The following is a 17,498-nucleotide window of genomic DNA, read 5'->3' as shown; positions in this document are numbered from 1 at the left end:
AAAACTCAAAAAAGAGTACAACAGAGCTATTAATGTCATAATGGTTTAGAGTCTTGCGAGAGAGAGATGTGGGCGATACAACACAGGAATGCATGAGGGAAACACACATATGAAGGGAGAACAAAAACACGCAATATTTTCCTCTACTGGATGATTCCTATCAGGTTAAAAATATGCTGTTCATCCCCCCATCAAATAGAAAATATCTCTCATCCCCCGCCCCCTCCAGCGAGACCTTCCTTCTCTGCCACCCTTTACATGTACTGCCCATCATCCCCTTCTCCACATCCTCTGTGCCCATCTAACCAGGCGTCTGTCACGGACCACCTGACGGCGCCTGCTCTTGTGATGTCGCCGCTTCCCCCAAGTTCCCAAATTCAAAGGTCGATTCTCCTCCCACTCCCGTAAGCACCAGCAGCTCTGCTTTATGGCCTCCTTCTGGAAGTCTCACTGACCTGGTCCACCAGCCTCCACAATCTGCCCCAGCACCTCTCTCTACAGCCCAGCCATCTTCTACCTTTCTCCTCCTGCTCACTCTGTTCCAGCCACTGCAGCCTCCCCCCAGGGCTTTGCACTTGCCGCTCTGTCTGGAATGTTCCGTCTCGAAATCCCCTGGTTTCTTCCATCACTTCCTTCAAGTCCCGGCTTATCTGTCGCTTCTCAGAGAGCGCTGCCCGGCAGGCTTACATGCACCGCCAGCACCTCCTCCAGCCCTCTTTTCCCTCTGCCCAAAGTCCCCAGAGGACAGAGAGTGCCTCCCTCCTGACTGAGCACTGGCACAGGGCACCTTCAGAGAACTCCAGACAACACAAGGCAGGTGCAGCTCACGCTGGGAGGACCATATGCCCTTTTAGTAAATGCAGAGTGGCCACATCCTCTCTGAGGCACGGCTACCCAAACAGGACTCTGTACAGCTCAGCACCAAGCTTTAAATCATTCAAGGGAGGGGTTTATAAGGAGACACATCAGCCTTTCTCCAGAGACATCAATGAGATCAGGGATGTGAGGGCAGGAACACTTTATCTAGAACAGAGTGTGACACACAGGTGACAGCATAACCGTTGTTCCTAAAGGAAGGGGTGACCTTTGTAATCAGTTGGGGGTGGAGCATGGCCAGGGCTGTGGGGGACGATGGGGAGAAAGCTGAAGGATTATCCAGAGAATGTCAACATCCCTCAACAAGATAAAAAACAAGATGAAGCTGATTAAAGTTTTCAAACTTAGAAAGACATTCGAGGTATCAGGGATCTTAAGCGTTTTATTACCGATCTTACTCAGGAAACAAAAGCAAAATAAATCAAAATGGAATGAAATAAAGTAAAATAAAATGCTCCTGGGCTTCATATAAGACAACGTTCAAAAAGAGCAAGCATAAGTTGGTGCAGCCACTATGTAAAACAGTATGGAGGGTCCTCAAAGAATTAAAAATAGAGTTACTATATGATCCAGCAATCCTACTCCTGGGCATGTATCTTGACAAAACTACCGTTCAAAAAGATGTATGCACCCTTATGTTCATAGCAGCACTATTTATAATAGCCAAGACATGGAAACAACCTAAATGTCCATCAACAGATGAATGGATAAAGATGTGGTACATATATACAATGGAATATTACTCAGCCATAAAAAAGAATGAAATAATGCCATTTGCAGCAACAAGGATGGACCTCGAGATTATCATACTAAGTGAAATAAGTCAGAAAGACAAATACCATATGATATCACTTATATGTGGAACCTAACATATGACAAATGAACTTATCTATGAAACAGAAACAGACTCACAGACATAGAGGACAGACTTCTGGTTGCCAAGGGGGTGGGTAGGGGAGGGAAGGACTGGGAAGTTGGGATTAGCAGATGAAAACTATTATACAGAGAATGGATAATAAACAATGGCCTACTGTATAGCACAGGGAACTATATTCAATATCCTGTGATAAACCATAATGAAAAAGAATATCAAAAAAATGTATATATGTAAAACTGAATCACTTGCTATACAGCAGAAATTAACACAACATTGTAAATCAACTATACTTCAGTTAAAAAAAAAAAGAGCAAGCTGACAAACCTCTGGTGTATCCATGAGCTAATAATATCATATTATCATTAGAAAGCCTAAATTGAAAAGAGAAGTCTTACATCATTTTAGGAACTATATTAGGTATGATATGATTTTCATTTTTTTGGTTCTGCAATATTATCTTAAAAATATTAAATCTTAAAAATTGTAAATCATAGCTCCTAAAACTCCAAGAGCATTAGAATTTGAGTTTGATATGAAATTATAATATGCATATAAGAAATATCATGCATGTATAATAACTTAAATGATAATGATGATGACGACCACGGTGACAATGACCTAAAGGTCCTTCTAAGGAGGAACAAATAATAAACAAGAACTTTCCACATAAACCAAGGAACACAGGCTGGGGGAAACTTATTTGTTATGATAGCTGTTCAACGGTGGACACCTGAATTGACTAGAAATGCCCGTGTCCAGACCACGCTATACTTCCATGGCCAGTTCTGCAGCACCAGCACGGCCAGTCCTCACTGAGGGCCCACTGGCTAGGAAGCACCGTATAAACGGTCTGTCCCTGCCTCAAAAAATGTCTGCTTTCTTCACATGGACTCAAAATTCCTCTCCTGACCTAGCAGCTGCCCATGGTTCATGTTTCTAAGCCTAACTGTTTATGACAAGCAGAAGCAGCGACCTGGTCAGAGGCCTGTGGGGAGGGTCACGAGTGAGAACTCAGACGCCAGGTAAGGGCCGGTGGGCAGGAGTAGGGAGACATTCTGGCGAGAGGGTGGAGACCTCATGAAACACAAGTGAGAGATGGGGCTTTACCCCATAGCAAACGCAGACAAACTTCTTCCCCTTTTTATTTATTTTCACCATTATTATATCCAGTTTTTCCCCCCTAAGTATTTATCTCTTCTCCATTAGAAATACAGTTTAAGAAAACTTGGACAATCTGACTCCCCCCCTATGGAGATTAGATTTGAAAAAAGTTTATTTAGAATAGATGAGTAATTTCAGAATAGACACACGTACTGTATATTTTTAACATGAATTAAGGTTTCCTGAGTCTGAAGTTTACACAGGGAAAGCACTAGTCATTTCATCACTACAGAGTCAAGTTATTATAAATCACTAAGTATTCAAATAGATGGAGATCATTTTGATCTTGGAATTAACTGTGTGATTTTATTTTTTTATAATTTTTGCCAGCAGATTTGTCTCTGAAATTTTGATTTAGCTCATTTATTCATGTTAGTAGTTAAAAGATTTGCTTTCCTTGAGTACGTCCCCTGGGCACAGGGGAAATGGCCAGGAGTGGACTAGGCAGAAGGAAAAGTAACTGATGTACGAATTCAAAACTGTGACCAATCTGAACAGACCGCTGAGGGTGGGACATTCAATCCTGGTCCACTTTTAGGCTTAGTGGTTAATGTGAGAATTCTATTCACTTTCTTCAAAAAAAAAAAAAAAGCTTTGAGATATCATTAGCGTACTATTAAATTCACCCATTTAAGTGGAAAATTCATGGCCAAACAGGGAATTTCCTGGTGGTCTCCTGGTTCGGACTCCTCACTTTCACTGCCGAGGGCCGGGGAGGGGTCGGGGAAGTAAGATCCCACAAGACGCATGGTGCAGCCAGAAAACAAACAAACAAAAAACTGGAAAAAACGAAATAAAACAAACCCTAACCCACAGGGCTATGCAGCCATCTAGTTTTAGAACATTCCACCCCGCCAAGAAACCTCACCAGCAGTCACTTTCCATTCCTCTCTGTCCCCAGCCCCTGACAAGGGCTAATCTACTTCCAGATCCTATATACTTGCTAATTCTGGGTGTTTCATATAAAGCAAAACACACCACACAGTTTTCTTCTCTGACCACCTTCTTTCACTTAGCACCCATGTTACAGCCTGTATCAGTGCTTCGTTTCTTTTTATCACGTAACGCTATTCCACTGTAAGGATACGCCGTGCTTTATTTACGCACTCATCAGTGGACAGACCTCCGAGTTGTTCAGGTGTCATGAGTGACACTGCTGCGTGTCCACAGGCCTCTTCCACAGACCCGCGGCAGGAGCTGCGGGCCCCATGGCAGCTGTACGCTCACTTTTTTTGTTTTTTAATTTTCCCTGTGGCTTGTGGGATCTTAGCTCCCCGACCAGGGATGGAACCCGTGCCCCCTGCAGTGGAAGCACGGAGTCCTAACCAGTGGCCTGCCAGGGAAGTTCCTAGTCTGCCCCCTTTGAGGAAAGGCCTGTTTTCCAAAGTGGCTTCACTGCCCACAGTCCCCCCAAGCACGTGAAAGTCCCATACACTCAAATTGAGTTTCGCGCCTTATCACAGTTGCTTCTTAAATGTTAACCAGATTTTAGCAGGCAAAACCAGTGAGTTGACTGCTCTTTGTCCAATAAAATGATGCTGCAATGTCTGGGTCTAATGTTGCCATCAGCTGCAAACCTGTTGTAGAGACGAACGCCTACATCTTGGGGACGATCTCGCCCACCTCCATCTCTCACGACTAGCTTTGAGTACTCATTACTGACCCCACGATCCCAAATTTTTAAATGTAGAAGGAACACCTTCCATTTCTCTGCACTACCCGCGCCCCCCCGTGTCTGAGGGAGAAGTCCCAAAGCGGACAGGAGGAAGGGTGCCCGGCCAGTGGGCTCCTCTACCGGGGGCTCCGAGTCAGCCAGGAAGACGTCACATGGGGGTGGATGCAGGGGCATTTGTCACTACCTAAAAAATCCAGGCTCCGGCAGAAGTCCATACAAACCTAAGAAATCGGCGTTGGACAAATCGAACAGGTCTGGCCCCCTCCTCCGGCAGGTTATAACCATCACATTGTTTGAGAGGCTCCTAAAGAAATTTAAATGACCCCCAAATAACGGCTTGCTGGTTAAGATATAGCTTGTTGTAGGAGCTAGCTGCAGCTCATATAAGCTGCACGATGTTATTTTTAACAGGTAATCTTAAATATCTTTACTCCATGAAGCATATTTTTTGCCAAGACAGTTTTATGACAAACTTCGCTAAGACACCAAAAAATATTTTTAGCAAATGCTGAAGGGAAATGAATAATTGCTCAAATACCATTACAAGCCTCTGCAAACTCAGCAGAAGGTGCAACAAGGTTTAAATCCTTTTAAAGCAAAAAAGTCTGTGGAAAAGCTATTTTCTTGACTCTTGGCCCCAGCTGTCTGTTGGGAGTTGGAACCACAACATTTAAGGTGACTTTCTTCCATTTTTGAACATGAGGCTTAGAGACAGGATTTTCCAAAATTTAAAAAGATCTCTTGGAACACGGAAAGATGAAGCAAATGCATAGATTTTTTTCCATCTAACCTTCACCTTAGGATTTTACATCATTTTTGGAGAACTAAGCTTTAGAAAGTAAATTTCCTGATACCCAGGGTTTCAGACCTTGTAAATCACTTTAGGAGAAGAAAGGGGGAAGCTCACTTTCCTGATCTCTAAGGTCTGGTTAACATAAGCTCATCATTCATGGAGCTGAGACTAGACTTTTCTGACCTCCAGAGCTGCCCCAGCCAGGAACCTGTGCTAACGTGCATGTGTAGGGTCCCAGCACCCTCTTCCCGTCTCCTCTGCTGCCTCTCCTAGTGCAGAATATCACATCTTTCACCTGGGTCACCTCAGGTTACTGAGGAGTTTCCTCAGTAACTCCTAACCTGCTTCTCAATACCACCGTCCAATTTCCTACCCATTGCACCAACCATCTTTTCTCTGCATGAATCATCTCAGGTTGTCCTCTTTCAAAAGCTCTGTGATGGCCTTCTACTGCACCCACGATAAAAGTCAGCCTCTTACCATGACTGCAAGGGTCGGAACGGTCAGGCCCCTGCCTGTTTCCTCAGATTCACCTCATGACCTGGAGATCAGTCAGTCTTTTCTGCCAGGCTGCTGTGACCTTCCCGCACCTCTACCTGCCAGGCTCACCACCGTACCCCTACACCAGTCTCAAATTCTTTAGGTGTCAACGTAAATGTTGCCTCTTCAGAAAGGCCTCCTCCGACCAAACTTTCTAAATGAAACTCTTCTGCTTTTTATTGTGCAAAAATGGTTCACTGTTTACTTTCCACATAGTGCTAATTTCAACCTACAATTTTAAAATGTGCGTGTTTACTTTTTTATTGTCTGCATCTCTCACTAGAGGGTAAGATCCACATGGCCAGGGAATTTGCCGACCACAGAGTAGCGCATAAATAACTGTTGAATTAATAAATTCATGAATTTAATTTCCTACTACACCTTTTTTTTTTTTTTTTTGCGGTACGTGGGCCTCTCACTGTTGTGGCCTCTCCCGCCGCGGAGCACAGGCTCCGGACGCGCAGGCCCAGCGGCCATGGCCCACGGGCCCAGCTGCTCTGCGGCATGCGGGATCCTTCCAGACCGGGGCACGAACCCGTGTCCCCTGCATTGGCAGGCGGACTGTCAACCACTGCGCCACCAGGGAAGCCCTCCTACTACATCTTAATGCATATTAATTACTCCTTTAATGAGCCTAGGTCACATTCCCTACATATTCTCAGGGACCATTTGCACTGTCCTGTCTTGTTTGTCAATTTCCTTCCAAGGTTCCCACTACAGGGGTCAGAACTAGGAAGAGGGTTGCTTTATGGGTCGTTCCTGTAGAAACTGATGCCTGAATTTAATGGGTAAGCGGTTGGCCAACTTCACGTACTGCTCCAATGTGACAGTGCTGGGCAGAGGTCCAAGAGGCAGTTCCACTTATGTGTCCAACAAACACATGACTACAGAATAATAAGCCTCTTTACTTAGCTCAGGTTTATTTTCAGTTGCTTTGAAAGTGGTTGCTTCCTTCTACTCTGATGACATCATACTTTGAACCTGAACACACAGCTCAGTGTATGAGATGCCTCTGGTCTAACATGTACCCTCCTAAGGCCGGACACTCACACGCTTTCCTTCCAACCACAGACCAGCTGGGCAGAGACTAGACCTGACTAACACACGCTCGTGCAGCTGGAGGAGTAGCTGCCCTTTCTCCTGGTTCCTCAAAGACCACCTGCCTCAGAATAAAGGGAACCAGCAAATTAAGTTAGACAGCACTTTAAACACAACTCTTACTAATGTCACCACTGATTTATGAAATCAAAATGGCTTAAGCTGGGACTCCCCTGGTGGTCCAGTTGTTAAGACTCTGTGCTGCTAATGCAGGAGGCCTGGATTCCATCCTTGGTCAGGGAACTAGATCCCACATGCTGCAACTAAGACCTGGCACAGCCAAATAAATAAATAAATATTTTTTAAAAGTCTTAAGCTGACTACAAGTGAAATGGTGATAGGCTGCACTGCACACGATGGGGCTTGAAGCCCGGGTGCCAGAGCCCAATTTCCTAGTTTAGGACATCCTCCCCTCCTAGGACCGCCTGTGAAGCTCCTACTTGACTCAGATCTGTGTGCAAAGAATAATTCTGGAGGCACTGATGCCCCTCTTGCTTCCCCCTCCTGTGACACCTCACCAAGGCTAGGCTGTCAGCTCCAGGGAGACGGGGCCTTCATCAAATGACTGAGGGTCTCCTGTGCCTGGACACTTAACATGGAATGAGAGGATGACCACACATCACAAGCTGGACTCTGCCTGAAAACTGAGTCTGGCTACAACAGAGCAAAAGCGGGCAGTGAAATTGTCTCTCCAAGGACCACAGTTCCTCCATCACGGTGGAAAAGCACAAGTGTCCCTAGTACCCTGTGCTAAGTCGTCCGAGCTCCCCTGGGCCCCCACGTGGCTTGGTGATGCTGATGACTTCCTGGAGATAAGACATGGGTCACCTGGGTCCTCACGCATGGACACTGTGCTCTGTGAGGCCTTGGGGAGAGGCTGGGCACCGTTCACGTCAGTTTGTCCCCATATTCTGGACAGAGTCGAGCTGACATTTTTTTAAAGTTATTTTTCATATGTTTTGTGTTGCTCAGTAATAACTAGTCCAAATTTCTTTGAAGAAGAATTTCTTATTAACAAGTGTACAAGCCTAGTTGCAAGTATATGAAGAAATATTTTTTCGGACTCACGACAAAACCAATGGGTCAGCTGTCTGAAGCATCAAAACAAGAGTAGAGCATAATGTAAATAAGAAGTGATAGGTCACATGAACGCTGTCAAACAAAAGCTCAACTTGGACTCAGAATCAAGACATTTTACCAACGAAGAAAGCAATTGAGTCACAATAATGCCTTGTATTTACAGATGTGATTTTTTTTAGTCATATATTTTATACACATCAGTGTATACATGTCAATCCCAATGGCCCAATTCATCACACGACCACCCGCCCCCCGCAGCTTTCCCCTTGGTGTCCATAGGTTTGTTCTCTACATCTGTGTCTGAACTTCTTCCCTGCAAACCAGTTCATCTGTACCATTTTTCTAGGTTCCACATACATGCGTTAATATACGATATTTGTTTTTCTTTTTCTGCCTTACTTCACTCTGTATGACAGTCTTTAGATCCATCCACGTCTCAACAAATGACCCAATTACGTTCCTTTTTATGGCTGAGTAATATTCCATTGTATATATTTACCACATCTTCCTTATCCATTCGTCTGTCGATGGGCATTTAGGATGCTTCCATGACCTGGCTATTATAAATAGTGCTGCAATGAACATTGGGGTGCATGTGTCTTCTTGAATTATGGTTTTCTCTGGGTATATGCCCAGTACTGGGATTGCTAGATCATATGATAATTCTATTTTTAGTTTTTTAAGGAACTTCCATACTGTTCTCCATAGTGGCTGTATCAATTTACATTCCCACCAACAGTGCAGGAGGGTTCCCTTTTCTCCACACCCTCTCCAGCATTTGTTGTCTGTAGATTTTCTGATAATCCCATTCTAACTGGTGTGAGGTGATACCTCATTGTAGTTTTGATTTGCATTTCTCTAATAATTAGTGATGTAGAGCAGCTTTTCATGTGATTCTTGGCTATCTGTATGTCTTCTTTGGAGAAATGTCTATTTAGGTCTTCTGCCCATTTTTGGATTGGGTTGTCTGTTTTTTTAATATTGAGCTGCATGAGCTGTTTATATATTTTGGAGATTAATCCTTTGTCCATTGATTTGTTTGCAAATATTTTCTCCCATTCTAAGGGTCGTCTTTTCATCTTCTTTATGGTTTCCTTTGCTGTGCAAAAGCTTTGAAGTTTCATTAGGTGCCATTTGTTTATTTTTGTTTTTATTTCCATTACTCTAGGAGGTGGATCAAAAAAGATCCTGCTGTGATTTATGTCAAAGAGTGTGCTTCCTATGTTTTCCTCTAAGAGTTTTATAGTGTCCGGTCTTACATTTAGGTCTCTAACCCATTTTGAGTTCATTTTTGTGTATGGTGTTAGGGAGTGTTCTAATTTCGTCCTTTTACATGTAGCTGTCCAGTTTTCCCAGCACCACTTATGGAAGAGACAGTCTTTTCTCCATTGTATATCCTTGCCTCCTTTCTCATAGATTAGTTGACCATAGGTGTGTGGGCTTACCGCTGGGCTTTCTATCTTGTTCCATTGATCTATGTTTCTATTTTTGTGCCAGTACCATATTGTCTTGATTACTGTAGATTTGTAGTATAGTCTGAAGTCAGGGAGCCTGATTCCTCCAGCTCTGTTTTTTTTTCCCTCAAGACTGCTTTGGCTATTTGGGGTCTTTTGTGTCTCCATACAAATTTTAAGACTTTTTGTTCTAGTTCTGTAAAAAATGCCATTGGTAATTTGATAGGGATTGCATTGAATCTGTAGATTGCTTTGGGTAGTATAGTCATTTTCACAATATTGACTCTTCCAATCCAAAAACATGGTATATATCTCCATCTGTTGCTATCATCTTTAATTTCTTTCATCAGTGTCTTATAATTTTCTGCATACAGGTCTTTTGTCTCCCTAGGTAGGTTTATTCCTAGGTATTTTATTCTTTTTCTTGCAATGGTAAATGGGAGTGTTTCCTTAATTTCTCTTTCAGATTTTGCATCATTAGTGTATAGGAATGCAAGAGACTTCTGTGCATTAATTTTGTATCCTGCAACTTTACCAAATTCATTGATTAGCTCTAGTAGTTTTCTGGTGGCATCTTTAGGATTCTCTATGTATAGTATCATGTCATCTGCAAACAGTGACACTTTTATTTCTTCTTTTCCAATTTGTATTCATTTTATTTCTTTTTCTCCTCTGACTGCTGTGGCTGGGTCTTCCAAAGCTATGTTGAATAATAGTGGTGAGAGTGGACATCCTTGTCTTTTTCCTGATCTTAGAGGAAATGCTTTCAGTTTTCCACCATTGAGAATGATGTTTGCTGTATGTTTCTCGTATATGGCCTTTATTATGTTGAGGTAGGTTCCCTTTATGCCCAATTTCTGGAGAGTTTTTATCATGAATGGGTGTTGAATTCTGTCAAAAGCTTTTTCTGCATCTATTGAGATGATCACGTGGTTTTTATTCTTCAGATTGTTAATATGGTGTATGACACTGATTGATTTGCATATATTAAAGAATCCTTGCATCCCTGTGATAAATCCCACTTGATCGTGGTGAATGATCCTTTTAATGTGTTGTTCGATTCTGTTTGCTAGTATTTTGTTGAGGATTTTTGCAGCTATATTCAACAGTGATATTGGTCATTAATTTTCTTTTTTTGTAGTATCTTTGTCTGGTTTTGGTATCAGGATGATGGTGGGCTCATAGAATGAGTTTGGGAGTGCTTCTTCCTCTGCAATTTTTTGGAAGAGTTTGAGAAGGATGGGTGTTAGCTCTTCTCTAAATGTTTGATAGAATTCACCTGTGAAGCCTTCTGGTCCTGGACTTTTGTTTTGTGGAAGATTTTTAATCACAGTTTCAATTTCATTACTTGTGATTGGTCTGTTCATATTTTCTATTTCTTCCTGGTTCAGTCTTGGAAGGTTATCCCTTTCTAAGAATCTGTCCACTTCTTCCAGTTTGTCCATTTTATTGGCATAGAGTTGCTTGTAGTAGTCTCTTAGGATGCTTTGTATTTCTGCGGTGTCTGTTGTAACTTCTGTTTTTCATTTCTAATTTAATTGATTTGCGTCCTCTCCCTCTGTTTCTTGATGAGTCTGGCTAATGGTTTAACAATTTTGTTTATCTTTTCAAAGAACTATCTTTTAGGTTTATTGATCTTTGCTATTGTTTTCTTTGTTTCTATTTCAGTTATTTTTCTTGTTTCTTTAGGTAGGCTTGTAAACGTATAAACTTCCCTCTCAGAGCTGCTTTTGCCGCATCCCATAGGTTTTGGATCATCGTGTTTTCATTGTCATTTGTCCCTAGGTATCTTTTGACTTCCTCTTTGATTTCTTCAGTGATCTCTTCGTTATTTAGTAACGTATTGTTTAGCCTCCATGTGTTTGTGTTTTTTATGTTTTTTCCCCTGAAATTCATTTCTAATCTCATAGTGTTGTGGTCAGAAAAGATGCTTGATATGATTTCAATTTTCTTAAATTTACTGAGGCTTGATTTGGGACCCAAGATGTGATCTATCCTGGAGAATGTTCCATGCACACTTGAGAAGAGAGTGTAATCTGATGTTTTTGGATGGAATGTCCTGTAAATATCAATTAAATCTATCCGGTCTATTGTGTCATTTAAAGCTTCTCTTTCCTTATTTATTTTCATTTTGGATGATCTGTCCATTGGTGTAAGTGAGGTGTTAAAGTCCCAAACTATTATTGTGTTACTGTCGATTTCCTCTTTTATAGCTGTTAGCAGTTGCCTTATGGATTGAGGTGCTCCTATGTTGGGTTCATAAATATTTAGAATTGTTATATCTTCTTCTTGGATTGATCCCTCAATCATTATGTAGTGTCCTTCCTTGTCTTTTGTAACATTCTTTCTTTTAAAGTCTATTTTATCTGATATGAGTATTGCTACTCCAGCTTTCTTTTCATTTCCATTTGCATGGACTATCTTTTTGCATCTCCTCACTTTCAGTCTGTATGTGTCCCTAGGTCTGACGTGGGTCTCTTGTAGACAGCATATATATCGGCCTTGTTTTTGTATCCATTCAGCAAGCCTGTGTCTTTTGGTTGGAGTATTTATTCCATTCACCTTTAAGGTAATTATCGATATGTATGTTCCTATGACCATTTTCTTAATTGTTTGTTTTTTGTTTTTGGTATGCGGGTCTCTCACTGTTGTGGCCTCTCCCGTTGCAGAGCACAGCCTCCAGATGTGCAGGCTCAGTGGCCATGGCTCACGGGCCTAGCCGCTCCATGGCATGTGGGATCTTCCCAGACCATGGCACAAACCCGTGTTCCCTGCATCGGCAGGCAGACTTTCAACTGCTGCGCCACCAGGGAAGCCCATTGGGTTTGTTTTTGTAAGTCCTTTTCTTCTCTTGCGTTTCCCACTTAGAGAAATTCCTTTAGCTTTTGTTGTAGAGCTAGTTTGGTAGTGCTGAATTCTCTTAACTTTTGCTTGTCTGTAAAGCTTTTGATTTATCCTTCAAATCTGAATGAGATCCTTGCTGGGTAGCATAATCTTGTTTGTAGGTTCTTCCCTTTCATCACTTTAAGTATATCATGCCACTCCCATCTGGCTTGTAGAGTTTCTGCTGAGAAATCAGCTGTTAACCTTATGGGAGTTCCCTTGTATGTTATTTGTCATTTTTCCCTTGGTGCTTTCAGTAATTTTTCTTTGTCTTTAATTTTTGTCAATTCGATTACTATGTGTCCCGGCGTGTTCCTCCTTGGATTTATCCTGTATGGGACTCACTGCGCTTGCCGGACTTGGGTGGCTATTTCCTATCCCATGTTAGGGAAGTTTTCGACTATAATCTCTTCAAATATTTTCTTGGGTCCTTTCTCTCTCTCTTCCCCTTCTGGGGCCCTTATAATGTGAATGTTGTTGTGTTTAATAATTTCCCAGAGGTCTCTTAGGCTGTGTTCATTTATTTTCATTCTTTTTTCTTTATTCTGTTCAGCAGCAGTGCATTCCAGCATTCTCTCTTCCAGGTCACTTACCCATTTTTCTGCCTCAGTTATTCTGTTATTGATTCCTTCTAGTGTAGTTTTCATTTCAGTTACTGTATTGTTCATCTCTGTTTGTTCTTTCATTCTTCTAGGTCTTTGTTAAACATTTCTTGCATCATCTCGATCTTTGCCTCCATTCTTTTTCCGAGATCCTTGATCATCTTCACTATCATTATTCTGAATTCTTTTTCTGGAAGGTTGCCTATCTCCACTTCAGTTAGTTGTTTATCTGGGGTTTTATCTTGTTCCTTCATCTGGTACATAGCCCTCTGCCTTTTCATCTTGTCTATCTTTCTGTGAATGTGGTTTTTGTTCCATAGGCTGCAGGATTGTAGTTCTTCTTGCTTCTGCTGTCTGCCCTCTGGTGGATGAGGCTATCTAAGAGGGTTATGCAAGTTTCCTGATGGGAGGGACTGGTGGTGGGTAGAGCTGACTGTTGCTCTGGTGGGCAGAGCTCAGTAAAACTTTAATCTGCTTGACTGCTGATGGGTGAGGCTGGGTTCCCTCCCTGTTCGTTGTTTGGCCTGAGGCAATCCAACACTGAAGCCTACCTGGGCTCTTTGGTGGGGCTAAAGGCAGACTCTGGGAGGGCTCACACCAAGGAGTACTTCCCAGAACTTCTGCTGCCAGTGTCCTTGTCCCCATGGTGAGTCACAGCCACCCACCGCCTCTGCAGGAGACCCTCTAACACTAGCAGGTAGGTCTGGTTCAGTCTCCCCTGGGGCCATTGCTCCTTCCCCTGGGTCTCGATGCTCACACTACTTTGTGTGTGACCCCCAAGAGTGGAGTCTCTGTTTCCCCCAGTCCTGTCGAAGTCCTGCAATCAAATCCCACTAGACTTCAAAGTCTGATTCTCTAGGAATTTCTCCTCCCGTTGCCGGACTCCCAGCTTGGGAAGCCTGATGTGGGGCTCAGAACCTTCACTCCAGTGGATGGACTTCTGTAGTATAAGTGTTCTCCAGTCTCTGAGTCACCCACCCAGCAGTTATGGAATTTGATTTTACTGTGATTGCACCCCTCCTACCATCTCATTGTGGCTTCTCCTGTATCTTTGGATGTGGTGTATCATTTTTCATGAGTTCCAGTGTCTTCCTATCGATGATTGTCCAGCAGCTAGTTGTAATTCTGGTGTTCTCACAAGAGGGATTGAGAGCACATCCTTCTACTCCAGCATCTTGGTTCAGGTCTCATACAGATGTGTTCTTAACATGCCTTACCAGAATGTCACATGACCTTGTGTGTTGGCATGATCAGGACTTTATATTAAATGATGGAGAAACAGCCACTGAGCATCTAGCATGGAGACACTGTGCTACATACTCTAATATATAACCTCATTTAGTTACACAGTCTCACTGCAAAACAGGTATTACTGTCTCCATTTTGCTGACTTTGAAACCATGCCTTGGGACTTCCTTGGCAGTCCAGTGGTTAAGACTTCACCTTCCAATTCAGGGGCTGCGTGTTCCATCCCTTGTGGGGCAGCTAAGCTTCCCACATGCCTTGTGGCCAAAAAACCAAAACACAAAACAGAAGCAATACTGTAACAAATTCAATAAAGACTTTAAAAATGGTCCACGTCAAAAAACTCTTTAAAAAAAAAGAAAGCATGCCTTCCTAAGACTCAAGTGGGCAAGAGGGAGAGCTAACTCAAATGCTCATGTTTTCCACACCACATCAATGAGAAGGACAGCAGACCTTTTCACCATAGACTAGAATTTCACCATTTCAAGAAATACATCTACTAACTCATGCGAGTCATTAGGAAAAGTCAGAAAATATGTTACTACCACTCTGTACTCAGCCACCAATTAGAAAGAATGGGATGAGGACATTTTATAGAGTATTTACAACCTTAAACATATTATTCAATGTATACTTTCCAAATTAGAGCAAGGAAAACTTGAACAGAAAAGAAAACTTCAACCACACCATTAAACCACCTTTTGGGTTATTTCTACCATGCTAGGGCATTCTGCTAGTTACACAGGTTACCTTTAAAGGCTTAATAAATTAGGGCTAGTAGATTATTATTTACTTTCTTTGGGCAATTGCTCTCCCTAACTCCAGTGACAGTGCTGAGAACGAGACTGTCGACCATGGCAACACTCCCCTCTGGCTGCAGGACTGCGTCTGTGAACCACTGAACCAACCACGGTATCCATGCCTCTGGCCACTGTGGCTGATCCAAAGATGAACACGACTCCTCTGGAGTTCCTCCCTGGAATTAATCTACAGGGTAGAGAATGCCCTCTCCTCCTGAGTTAGGAGAATGTGAGCCATGGCTGGACTGATGGCCAGGGGTCCACTCATAAAGAAACAGCCTGGCCTGGAAGTTAGGCTGGAGTACAGAGCAGGTGGGAGGGAGGGTGCTGGAAGGGGAGAGAGGGTGAGAGAGTGAGGACGAGAGAGATAAAGAGAGGAGGAGAGAGAGGAGAGGAGGAGGAGGGGCCATTTAAAAGACAGGTGGAGGGCGGCAGGTAGAGACACACCTGACTAACAGCCCCCTCAACCTGCCCTGCACAGCTGTGGTTAGTTAGGATTTCCACACTCAGGCACCCACAGCCACCTTCCATCCTGCTCTTCTGTGGTTTGACTGTCTAAACAAAGTCTCTCTTTTTGCTTCCAGTGTTTGGAGTGGGGTTTTTATTACCTCCAGTGGCAAACTTAAATTACCTAAGAAAACACGTTCATTACTTTACTAGACTAAGTTCTTATTTCCGTGTCTGCGTCAAATACAATGTGACAAGTCAAATCAGCAAATATGTATGGAAACACCAAAAGGGGGCACTGTGGCCTAGAGGCCCTGAGAGAGACACTGAAAAAGAAGACACAAAACACCATGTCCGAGAAACAAAGACAAATGCAAACATGGAAGAAGTCATGGTATAAAGTAAGAGCAGTACAGGACTATGAAAATATGCAGCCAGTACATATCACAGGAGAAGAGGAGGGAACATTCAGGTTGGGGAGAGCATCCCATCTGAAGCACATGTCACTTGAAGCCTTGCTCACACTGACATCGGTGTGTCAGGGGTTTAACCCTTCCACTGGCTGCACCCTGTGTCCTGTACATGTCTGGGGGCATCGGAACATTCCTGAAACACCCTTTCACCTAACTGCAGAGCACGTGCCAGCAAGCTTACACCAGGGCAAGGCTGCCTTCAAGGGTGGGCATTTGTGCAGCACACAGGGCCCCCTCTCAGGGCTCTGCACTTGGTTTAACAGTTTGCTGTCTTGAAATTTTTAATACTTTTTGAATAACAGGCCCGCCGTTTTTATTTCGCACTGTTTCTTTGAAATTTTGTGGCTGGTTTTCCACTAAGGAAAGGGACAAAATTTTGCTACAAACAATTCAGACCAACAGTCTTACTTTTCAAACCAGTCTCTTTGCCAAGAGACGTAATATAGTTTGGAAGTCAGAGGGCAAAGATGCTCTCTCACCTGCCACATGTTCTTCCTTAGCCTTTCATTAAAAGCAAATGATTTAGGAAAATGAGAAGTGTGCAGTGGAGAGCACCTGTCACATGCCAGTTCACAGCACTGCCAAGTTGAAAGTGAAGTCACCAAGGGTGACTCAAAAAGCCCATTGTAATTTTTTTTTAGCAAAGGATGAAGTATAAAAAAAGGATTGGGTTGATTTTATGAGATATTCAGTGGGCATGTCCAATGCATCAACTATCATAAACAGTGGACTGTTAACCATAGTGTTGCCTGGTAACACAACTCTATCTCAGAGAGCACAGGCTGCAAATGGCTGGTCCTTCCCGACATCACCTCCACGGGGGCCTCTCAGCAGCTTCCCTACAAGCCACGCAGTAATGGGAGCTCAAATGACAGTCCCCCTGCCATCTCGCGCCAGGACCTCCAGAGCCACCTCCACAGGGCCTGCGGCCTCTGATGCAATTCACTTCCTCATCATGTGCCCTCAGGGCAGCTGCCCCCCAACACCAGTCTCCTCACTCCTGCCCTGTCCATGCCTATATCCCACCATGTCCACTCTCATCAGGATCGTCTCAGCTCCCTCGCAAAGTGAAACACTGATCTTTCCATTTTGTTCCTGAGTGTGAACGAGCCCCAGTCCCTTTAGGGGCCCAGGCTTAGATCAGAGCTGAAGAAGGCACGTGGGGAGTAGTGGCGTCAGGAAGGGAGGTTGTCTGTGACATGCTGACATTAAAACCAGTTTCCTCCTCACCGTTGTCCAAACTGAGCAAGCCTTGCTGGGTGAAAAACTGGAAACATACAGCTAAGTCTGAAAGAAATGAACGGTGGTCCAAATGTGCCCGTGTTTACACGATTCTCCCTCCTGTCTCACCCGCATGGACTTCTAACATCTCATCTTTTATGTTAACTCCTGGTGATGTGTTTAGAATAAGCTCAGTGTTTTCCTTCTGCTCAGACTGCTCTCTTTTTGCATCCATTGTTCGCTGAAGCAGACTCCCTTCTCTGATGGAGCCTG

At 43.3% G+C, this 17,498-nt stretch overlaps 1 protein-coding gene across 1 annotated transcript in view; it reads right to left on the bottom strand.

Annotated features, from left to right (window-relative positions):
• FMN2 (formin 2) overlaps positions 1-17,498 on the bottom strand; it is a 310,064-nt gene that overhangs the window by 12,552 nt on the left and 280,014 nt on the right.

Source organism: Pseudorca crassidens, chromosome 16, assembly GCF_039906515.1.
Source record: "Pseudorca crassidens isolate mPseCra1 chromosome 16, mPseCra1.hap1, whole genome shotgun sequence".
Classification (NCBI taxonomy): domain Eukaryota; kingdom Metazoa; phylum Chordata; class Mammalia; order Artiodactyla; family Delphinidae; genus Pseudorca; species Pseudorca crassidens.
The sequence above is the reverse complement of the archived record's forward strand: the minus strand, read 5'-3'. Positions and strand labels throughout refer to the sequence as shown.